The following is a 9,882-nucleotide window of genomic DNA, read 5'->3' as shown; positions in this document are numbered from 1 at the left end:
TTTTGCTTTTATGGGTGTCATTTGGGGGTCCAGTTGAAAGCCTATTAGTTTATTCATGACTGGCCAAAGAAAGTAATCTCCAGGTAGCAGGTTTCTTTTCTTCCCAAGAAAACGAATGTCTTTGTTGTTGTAGTAGTTGTTGTTTTTAAATGGTATGAATACCAGAGAGAGTACAGGATTCTCAGAAAGAAAAGCATATCTGTTTTTCTGTGGATATCCTATAGGAGTCATAACAGAGAAAGGACACGGAGGCTTTATAAAACAAAATTTTGGATTAATTGAAAGTTATAGTTATGGAACCCATAAAAACACCCTGACCAACCTTCCTGTGGGCTTTAAAGATTGTGAATTTCCCAACAGATAATGCCTCAGCTTTGGGTGGGAAGCTGTGATGAACATTTGAGTGAGAAAATATGTGTCTGAGTTAGAGCATCTGCTTTCATTACTTAGTTTTCAAGAGGACATTGCAAGTCAAGGAAATGAGTGGGTTTTATTCTGGAAAGGATCCAGGGGGAAATTAGATCTTCTTAAGAAGACAAAGGAAGAACAGATTTCAGCAGTTCTGAAGAGGGAACTGTGGGCGAGACTGAGTGGAGTGAAGACTTGCCCTGTTGGTCAGTGGTAAGCTCTGCTCATCTGGGGACAGTGTATCCTCCCTCAGCGGCATGGTGACTCATTTAGAAATCAGGATTAACCCATTTAAAACCCTCCCATTAAAATTTTCCAAAATGAGGTGCCCTAAGGGAATCTTTGCCTCAGATAACTGTGCTTAGCAAGAGGATTGCCTGGAAAGAAGGTCTCCACAGGACATTCACAAGAACCTGGAAGAAACAGCACAGTGGAAATGTGAGAAAAAAAAGGAAACTGGACTCGGGTCTGGAATTGCAGATTTAGAGTTTAGGGAAAAGTCTAGGAATCTAGGAGACTAAATTTTGGAGTCAAATGATTTCATTAATGATTCACAAGCCATCTCTACCTTCAGAAAGAAAGGAGGGGATTTGTGTACTATTCAAAGCATCCATATAGTTTTATAACTTGAAAAAATAAAATGTAGGACCCAGTGCAATTATAGTGAATAGGGTGTGTGTTAATATACACATGGAAATCTGTCACACAACAGAAACAGTAGGGCTAATTTCTATTCCCTCTTCATTCAGGGGCCAAGGCTAAGGATGGAGGCTTGGGGTGGAGTGGAGAAAGAGGGGGGAATAGGATAGTTTTGGATGAACCAGATAAAAGACTTTTATTTTGACTTTGAATGCTTATGGTAGGTTCTGGGGATCTCATACTATCAGTAACTTCTTGTATTTGCTGAAGTCAGTGCCCTTTCTGGACACAACTTCCTTCCCTATGTGTCTTTGTATCTGTAAACAATAGAATCTACAGAACTGGTTTAGGTCTCCGGGCTTTCTGCTTACTGTTTCCTATGAAAACTGCAGTGCTCAAGATCTGTCATCACAGCCACCATGAGGCCACTGTACAAAGTGGACAAAGTGGAATTCAAGGTTCTTTCATTCCCATTTTACTGGATCCTTGTTTCTGATAAGACCTTCCCATCACCTTCTTTAGGGAACCCAAATACTGCTCTTCTCCCCTGACATATTTCACCTGCCAACCATCCTCTTCTTGGCCTCATTTAAATATGTAAGTTCTGTGGTCTATGCCCTCAGTAGCTAATTAGGTTTATTTAATCTTACCTGGTAGATAAAATCAAGATGCTATTAAGTGATAAAGGTCTTTGGATGACATTTGCCTTTTTATAGAAGTGTTTATTTACATGGGCCCAGAGACCTTGTGGTCAGACCAGTAGGAGAGGAACGTCCTTTGCTTCCTTTCTTATCATCAGTTTAACTACTTTGCCTACAAGCAGCTTTGGCCTTCTACTTAAAATCCGTGAAATTGTGTAAGGCGCCCCCAAATTACCCTGTAAGGTATCCAGCTTTACAAAAATATGAACACTGCTTGACTTCTTCATGTACCTGGTGTTTCATTTGAATTTTTTATGAATTTTGAAGACCCTGAGTGTATTTGTTATAGATAAACATGTTCTCTACAAAAGTGGCCTTGGGAGAAACTCCATACAAAAGCTTTGTTTCCGGTGGGATGTATGGTTTAAGAAATTTGCAAAATGCTACCTAAATTTTGAAGATTTGCAATGTGCATTAGTGCAGTAAAGGCTCTGAGAAGTCCTGGTTAAAACACTTGTTTGAACTTGTTTAACTCAGCATTTCCTAAAGATCTAATTATTTTTTTGCACAGCATTCTGGGAAGCTAGTTTTCCAATTAGTACAATTGCAGAGGACAGGGTGGGGCATGATAATGTACTGATTACTTTAGTAGAAAAGAAGGGAGACAATGCTGTGCTGTAAGATAAGTCAGCAGCACCAGTCAACTCACCCATTTTTAGGAACTAGTTTATTTATTCATTAAAAATTCACTAAACATTAACCCTGTAAACAAGACTGAATCAGGAGTTGGGGAGCTCCTCTAAAAAATCCTGATCCTTGTCTTGAGGTGTTTATAAGCTTGTTGGGACACACTTAGATAATAAAAGTATTCTCAAGTGCACATATGTGACTGAATCAATGATCAGTGGTGAGAAAATGTCTTCTAGTGGTTGAGTCTTGACTTCTTAGGGTTTGCACAGAGTACGGGGTGCTGATGACTACTGCCTCCTCTAAGCCACATTTTATGCCAACATCTAGATTCAATAAATGCAAAACCAAACAGAACACATCACTTCAAAGACCTTTCATTTTGTTAATGCCTTGAGTTGGAAGTGATGTTTCCTTTGTCTGATACTGAGGAGACAGCATAGGGCTTGGACCCAGAAGACTTGGGTTTGAATACTGCCTCCATCTTTCATACATAGACTTGTGGTTGGCGACATCCCTGACGTTGCCGAGACACAGACACCGAGGATCCAGGTATGAATATTTTCTTGTAATGACTCTGGGAGGATCCTGAGAGGATCTAATGAAAATATTGTGTCCTTCATGAAGTGTACAATTCTATGCAGACATTAGGTATTGTTTCTATCATTCTTGCTTTTACCACTTTCAGACTAATTCATCAATAAGCAAAGCATTGTCTTAAATGCTTTCATTATTTTCTCCCTTAATCTTTCCAACAGCCCTAAGTGTTAGATACTATAATTATTCCATTTCACAGATGAGAAAACTGAGGTTTACAGAGTTTAAGTCATGGGTTTTAACAATATTTGCACATTGTCAATGTTTTAGATCTCTGCCACTTTCAGCAACTTTGGAATTCATTCTTTCATTCAACTGATATAATTAAGCACCTAACATGTGCTGTGTATTGTTTCAAGTTCTGTGTACAGAGCAGTGAACAAAACGGACTAAAATTTCTGTCCTTGTGGAATTTAAATTCTAGTGAGGGACAGAGGCAATAAACTTAATAAATATGATAAGTAGAATGTTAGGAGATGATGAATGCTGTGGAGGAAACATAGAATAGGACAAGAGGTAATTGAGAGTGTGGGGAGAGGGGATGAAATGTCATTTTAAATAGGTTGGAGAGCATTGCCTGTAGAGATGGTGACTTGAGCAAAGATCTGATGGAGGTGAAGGAATGAGTCATGGGGATGTCAGAGACAAGAGTGTTCTGGTCAGAGGGGACAAGTAGTGCAAAAGTGCTGAGGTGTGTATATATTGGGCATGTTTGGAAAACACTGTGTCTGGTGAAACTGGAGGAAAGTGAGTGAGGGGGAGAGTAAGAGATAGATCAGAGAGGCCAGAGTGTTTACGGCCCGTAGACCAGTGCCAGGGATCTGCTTTGTACTGTTCATAGCGTGGGAGACATTGAAAGATTTTGAGCAGAGGAGTGACATAATCTGATGTATATTTTAAAAGGATCGCTTTGCCCATTTTGTTGAGAATACACAGTAGGGGTTAAAGGTGGAAGCAAGGAAATCAAAAACTGCTCATTCCTGGTACAGAATGAAGTGAATTAGAACGTGCTTCCAAATCTCATTTGGTATACATTAAACTCAGTTAGTTCATTTTCCATATAGCAAAATGAGTAAGCTGGGGAGGCCTGTTTGAATACCTATTTATCTTGGCCAAATACTTTCTTCTAGCATCTTGAAGTCATTTATTTGGCCATGTTGGTGCTATAACCAAAATGAGTTTTTCTATAATAGTGACATAAATCCTGGAATTTCCAATAGAAGATTGGATTAAATAGGACTTTTTGTGTGTGTGTGTGGGTGGTATATTCCAACTAATTCTTATCAAAACCAGTATAATTTCCAGTATATACTGGGTAGTGATTTGAAAACATCATCTATCCAGGTTCTGTCTGAAGGTAGGTTATAGATTAATCGTGCAATATCATTAGAAGCAATATCATTTTACTTTGCAGAATTAGGATCAAAACCATAATCTTTTGAAAACAAGGCATGGAAAACTGACACAGTGGGAATTTGAATTCATTTATAATAACCATTGATATTATTGTCCAATCCCTGGCCTTCAGATCCACACAGTTGAGGCTGGATGAGGAATTTGATGCCTTTTTTCTTATTGAGGTGATAGAACTAGAAAACACATAAACTTTAGTAAGCTTATTTATGGATATTCGAGTAACTTTATGGACCATGCTTGGGTTAATGATATGGCAGAGATGCTATTAAAGCAGAATACTATTAGTTAATCCTCTGGTGCTGTGCATTAGTGATACTTGAAAAGTTATACAGTAATGGGTGACTTTTGTAGTTTTAGCTCATTCCTCTATTAAGTTTTGTAGGTGTTTTATTTGAACTTATGATTCACTCTCAGTAAATGACTCAGATCCCTTTTACCTACCAGGAGACATGCTCAAGAGGGCTTTCTGTCAATGAAACATGACTGCCTTGTTTCCTGTCAAAATGCAATATAGTTACTTTGGAATATAAGTCTACTGTGTGACCAAGCAGGATCCTTAGTTGAAATACAGACTTCATATTTTATTGGAAATGTGAATCATGTTTTCTTTATTTATCTAAGGGTTCATGAGTAAAAGGTCAGCAAAGAGAGGAGATTATGCAAGAAAGTATTGGATTAATTTGAGATCCTTCCCCTTCATATCTGATTAATATTTTGCCAACAATTGACCAATGCCTTTATGGAAGATATACTCAGACAATGACAATCAATTACCTTTTAGAAATATCTGTGGTGCTCATCTCGATAGCACTTATAATAAAAAATTGGAATGATACAGAGAAGATTAGATGGCCCCTGTGCAAAGATAACATGCAAATTCATGAATTATTCCATATTTTTAAACTAAACTCATTGTGGTAATCATTTTGTAATATATACATATGTCAAATCATTAAATTGTATAACTTAAACTAATATAATGTTATGAGTCACTTATATCTCAATAAAACTGGCAAAAAGAGAAATATTTGTGTTTGGAGGCTGCAAGGAGGGTCAGGTAAGGCAGTCCCATCTTTTGAGACTGTAGTCAAAAATATCACAAGAAATTGAAAATGCAAAATGCTGTATTAAGCACATGTGTAGTTACCTGAAATCTGGTATCATTTTAAAACAAAGTGGTTAAGCGGGTATAAATGTTAGTATTCTATTGCCATCCCTGCCACCACAAATCTATAGCCCACTATTTTCCTACCATACGTTTCCTAATGATGCTTCTGTTGATAGAAAGCCCCAGTCATTTTTTATTAATGGATGCTGTGACTTCTTCCCACTCTCTTTCCATTGGCACAGCATTTACTGATTAGGGATGCTAGGTGAGTCAGAATATTCCTTGCATAATGATTGGTTACTTGGAATGGGTACCAGCTCTTCCTTTGTGATAAAGAACAGTGTATATAAATAAGGGTAAGAGATTTTCTTGATGTTCAAGGTCTTTGGTCTCTGAGTTACAGACTATAAATTTCCTGGGCCACATTCTAGATGCAGAACTTTCACTGAAGTCAACAGATGTTTTGTAAAAAATTAATGGCAGGAAAATGCACTATTATTATTTATTAAAATTTCTTTTTGACTGCTCGGAAGATAATTTGGTGTATAAAGTATTGTGGAAGTTGTGAGTTTTTCCTGTGACTCATTTTCATGCAAATGTTTATCACATTTCTGGGTATTGTTTTCTTCTATCATATATATTTCTGTGTTCCATGGGTAAATCAACATCTTCCTCCATATTGCACATTCAGTGGCTGTAAATTCAGCCTGTATTCTCATTACATGTTACAAATATGTGATTTTCATTTATGATTTTAGTGTGTGTTTCTGAAATTTCCGCAGGAGCATCTGTCCAGGAAATACTCTCTGTGAATCAGAATTACAACACCTACTTTTATTTTTCTTCTGTGTACTCATTTCTCTAATCCGTTCCTAGCAAATGGGAGGCAATTTGGATTCTTTTCTATCCTAATTCTCAGAGACCCCGCTCATGTACAGATTTTAGGTTTGAGTTTGCTTTTCCTGTTTTGCATGGTTCAGGGAACAATGGAAGAAAATCTGGAGTTCTCTCCCCTCCCTCACTGCCAACACTCATACCTAAGGCTGTGCCGTGGTTTAAACAGACCAGTGGAAGTGCCTCCTAAAAGGTTTTCCACTATGTTTAGCTTCACTCCCTTCTAATTTCTCAGTGCTGCTGTTAGAATGGTCTTTTAAAAATGCACAGATGCTTCTGTCTCTCCCTGCTTAAAACCCTTCTTAGTGTTCTTAGAATAAAGACCAAATTTTTGAACATAGCTCATGGAGCGCTACGTATTCTGTTCTCTACTTGCCACTTTAGACAATTATTCCACCCTCTCCCTCTCTCTATGTTCTAACCACAGGGACCTGCTTTCCGATCCCCACATCATCACTTTCTTGCTCTTCCAGACCTTTATACATGCTCTTCCCTATGCCTGGACCTCTGTTCTATTCCACATGCTCCTGAAGATATCCTACGCATCCTTCAAGTCTCAGCTTAAACACCCCTCTTCTGAGCAGCTATTCCTGCGGCCATGCATGGGCTCTCTATTCCCACAGGATCCTGCACTTGACCTTTCAAAACCACACCGGTAACTGTTTAACATCTATCTTCCCCACTAGATTGCTAACTTTGCGAGGCCACTGACCATATCTGTGTTGTTTATTGCTCTATTCCCTGCACCTTGCTAATAAAGGTATTTGGCACCGAATAGGTATGTAAGAAATGTTTGTTGATTTGACTTTAGTCCTAATTCCATTACTGTCCTCAGTTACTCTTTTCCCACCGTTGTCATCTCTTTCCACGGAGATGGATACTCTTCTTTTGAGTATACTGCAGATATTCATCGTCCTTTATCCATCTTTTCTGCAGCTGTTTCCTAATGCAAATTTCCACCTTCAGAGCTTATTCCTTTTTGGAGTGCTTGAAACATCCATGTGTAAATGGAAGATCACTGTGTTGGGAGATGAGAGGCTGGAGTTTGAATTCGCCTATGACATTCATTGGACTTTTAACTCTGGGCAAATAATTTAATCTTTCTGATTACTATTCCCTTAGGCCACAAAATGAGCTGTACAAACTAAACTGAATCTGTGGTCTAAGAAGATATTTTGTGCACTTTAGGGAAGAGTTAGCCCACTGTCCTGGAGAACAGAAGAGAAAATGATTGAAAGGTGATCAAATGGAAATTCAGCATATCTTCTTAGAGTGAATGTTACATTTTGACCTGGAGAGGGCTAAGGAAAGGCTGTCTGTTTTGTCCAACATGTGCCATCCTTCTCCCCATTCCCCTGTGATTTATAGCAGCCCTGGGAACTTGTGGCTCGGTGAGAGCTGATGGTGGACCCACATGAAACATTTTCTCACATGGATGAGTGGCTAGCCAGGATTGTGTATAGTCACATGATGGAGGTTGTGTGTGTGTGTGTGTGTGTGTGTGTGTGTGTGTGAGAGAGAGAGAGAGAGAGAGAGAGAGAGAGAGAGAAAGATAGAGAGAGAGACAGAGAGAGAGAGAGAGAGAGAGAGAGAGACAGAGATTGAGAGATCCAAGGCAATTCATTTGATTTCTATGAGTCTGTTTCCTCCTCTACACACTTATGGTAGTAACTATGTCATGGAGTTGTTTAAAGTTTTTAAAAGATAATATTTATGAGTTATTTGTGTCAATTTAGCTGCCTTTCACTTCTTCCAATAACACCATTCTCTTCTAGAGGAACCGCTCCCCACTGTACAGATTATGTCTATGATTTAAGGGGCTGCCAATCAAGCAGCAACTCTACAGAACCCCACCCCAACTCTCCTCTAAGCAAGGGATTTGCAGATGAACTGAGCCTGATCAACCAGGGTATAGCTCTTGATCTTTAAAACAGGCTAGGGTGAGGCTTTCTGGGGGTGAAGGTAAGAAAATGCAGACTCAGAAGCTTCCGCAGTTGGGGTCTTAGCTTTCCAGAGAATCTTGATTTGTAGAAGACATGGATAGAAGCAAGGTAATGATTGGAGAAGAAGCATCCTGGTATCATCAAATCTTTGATTCTAGTCATTCCCAATTACACTCTTACTCTTCCTTGTCATATGAGTCAATACATTTATCTTTTTGCCTAAGGCAGCTTAAACTGCTTGCCTGTAATTTACATATCAAAGAGTCAAGAATAATAAGAGTGACATACTGTAGATCCTAAGGGGACTTTAATTCTCTTCTTCACACAAATAGGGTCTTATTTTGTTTCTTCTTAGGATAGTTACAGGCATCAAGGATTGAAAAAATAAAGAGTTTCTATATTCTGAACTCCAGGTTTTTAAGAAATTAGTGACCTCTCTTACTTTTCCCCACAGACTATATTACTAATCCAAGTAATATATTTTATACTTTGGGGCTTTAAAATTATAACAGCTTTGACTACTTAAATATGCTGATATGTACTATTGCCAGAGTATAAAATTGGCACCATATTTCTAGGTGGTGATTTTATAATAAGTATACAAAAGTTTTGTTTAGACAATTTTACTCATCAATTCCACTTCTACTACTCTAGCCTATGAAAACAAGCCTGGATATGAACAATATATATGTACAAATTTATTTATTGTAGCTTAATTTTTAAGGATGAAACATGAAACAATTTAATGAATGTCTAAATCTTAGAGGTTATTTAAATTCCATGCAACCTTTTAAATAACTTTTGGAATAATTTGATGACATGAGAAAACTCCGATGCTACATTTTTCAGTGAAAAAATAAAGAGGCCATAAAAGAGTATTACAATATAATTCTGATTTGCAATATGCACACACACAAACACACAGAATACATGTGTTTGTTCAGAGCTATATAGCAAATACCAATAATGGGTCTCCCCTAGACAATGGGATTACTAGTGTAAGGAAGGCATTGTGATTGACTCCTCTGCATCCATCCCACTATCCCCCCTACCTCCACATCATGTGCAGCAGCCATGCAATTTGGTGAGACTGACTTTCACCTTCAGTTCCACAGTTGGTCCATCACTGAATGAGGTCAAGCAGAATGAGCCCATCCCTCTAGTTATGTTTATTAGGTTAGAGGTGGACACATAATTCAGGCCTGAGCCATTTAGTGCAAAGCATTAACTTGGTATTATTGTCTGGTTCAGAGATAAGCATATAATTTCATTTGATCCAATCAGAGAGAGTTGAAAGACTTTTATTTGGATGGGCATACCTGTCCTCTCTCCCTGACCATGAATGAGGAAACATGGAGTCCTGGAGGAGATTTTATGAGTGTAGGCGAAACCATTAAGGTAGTGACACGCTGAAGACAGAGCAGAAGTGGCATGAGACCTTGTAACTGGTGGCATTGTCACATCTCTCAGTCAAAATAGCACTAAAGTCTGCCCTAATTTGAGAATGAGCTAATATATTCCTAATCATTTAGGCTATACGGCATTGAGG

At 38.3% G+C, this 9,882-nt stretch overlaps 1 non-coding gene across 1 annotated transcript; it reads left to right on the top strand.

Moving 5' to 3' along the window:
• Positions 1–5,180: 5,180 nt before the first annotated feature.
• Positions 5,181–5,288, top strand: LOC141572508 (U6 spliceosomal RNA). Its single transcript, XR_012497838.1, has one exon. It is a non-coding gene; the product is annotated as a U6 spliceosomal RNA (small nuclear RNA).
• The last annotated feature ends 4,594 nt before the right edge of the window (positions 5,289–9,882 follow it).

Source organism: Rhinolophus sinicus, linkage group LG06 (genome assembly GCF_036562045.2).
Source record: "Rhinolophus sinicus isolate RSC01 linkage group LG06, ASM3656204v1, whole genome shotgun sequence".
Taxonomy (NCBI): domain Eukaryota; kingdom Metazoa; phylum Chordata; class Mammalia; order Chiroptera; family Rhinolophidae; genus Rhinolophus; species Rhinolophus sinicus.
This window is presented reverse-complemented; position numbering and strand designations above follow the sequence as displayed.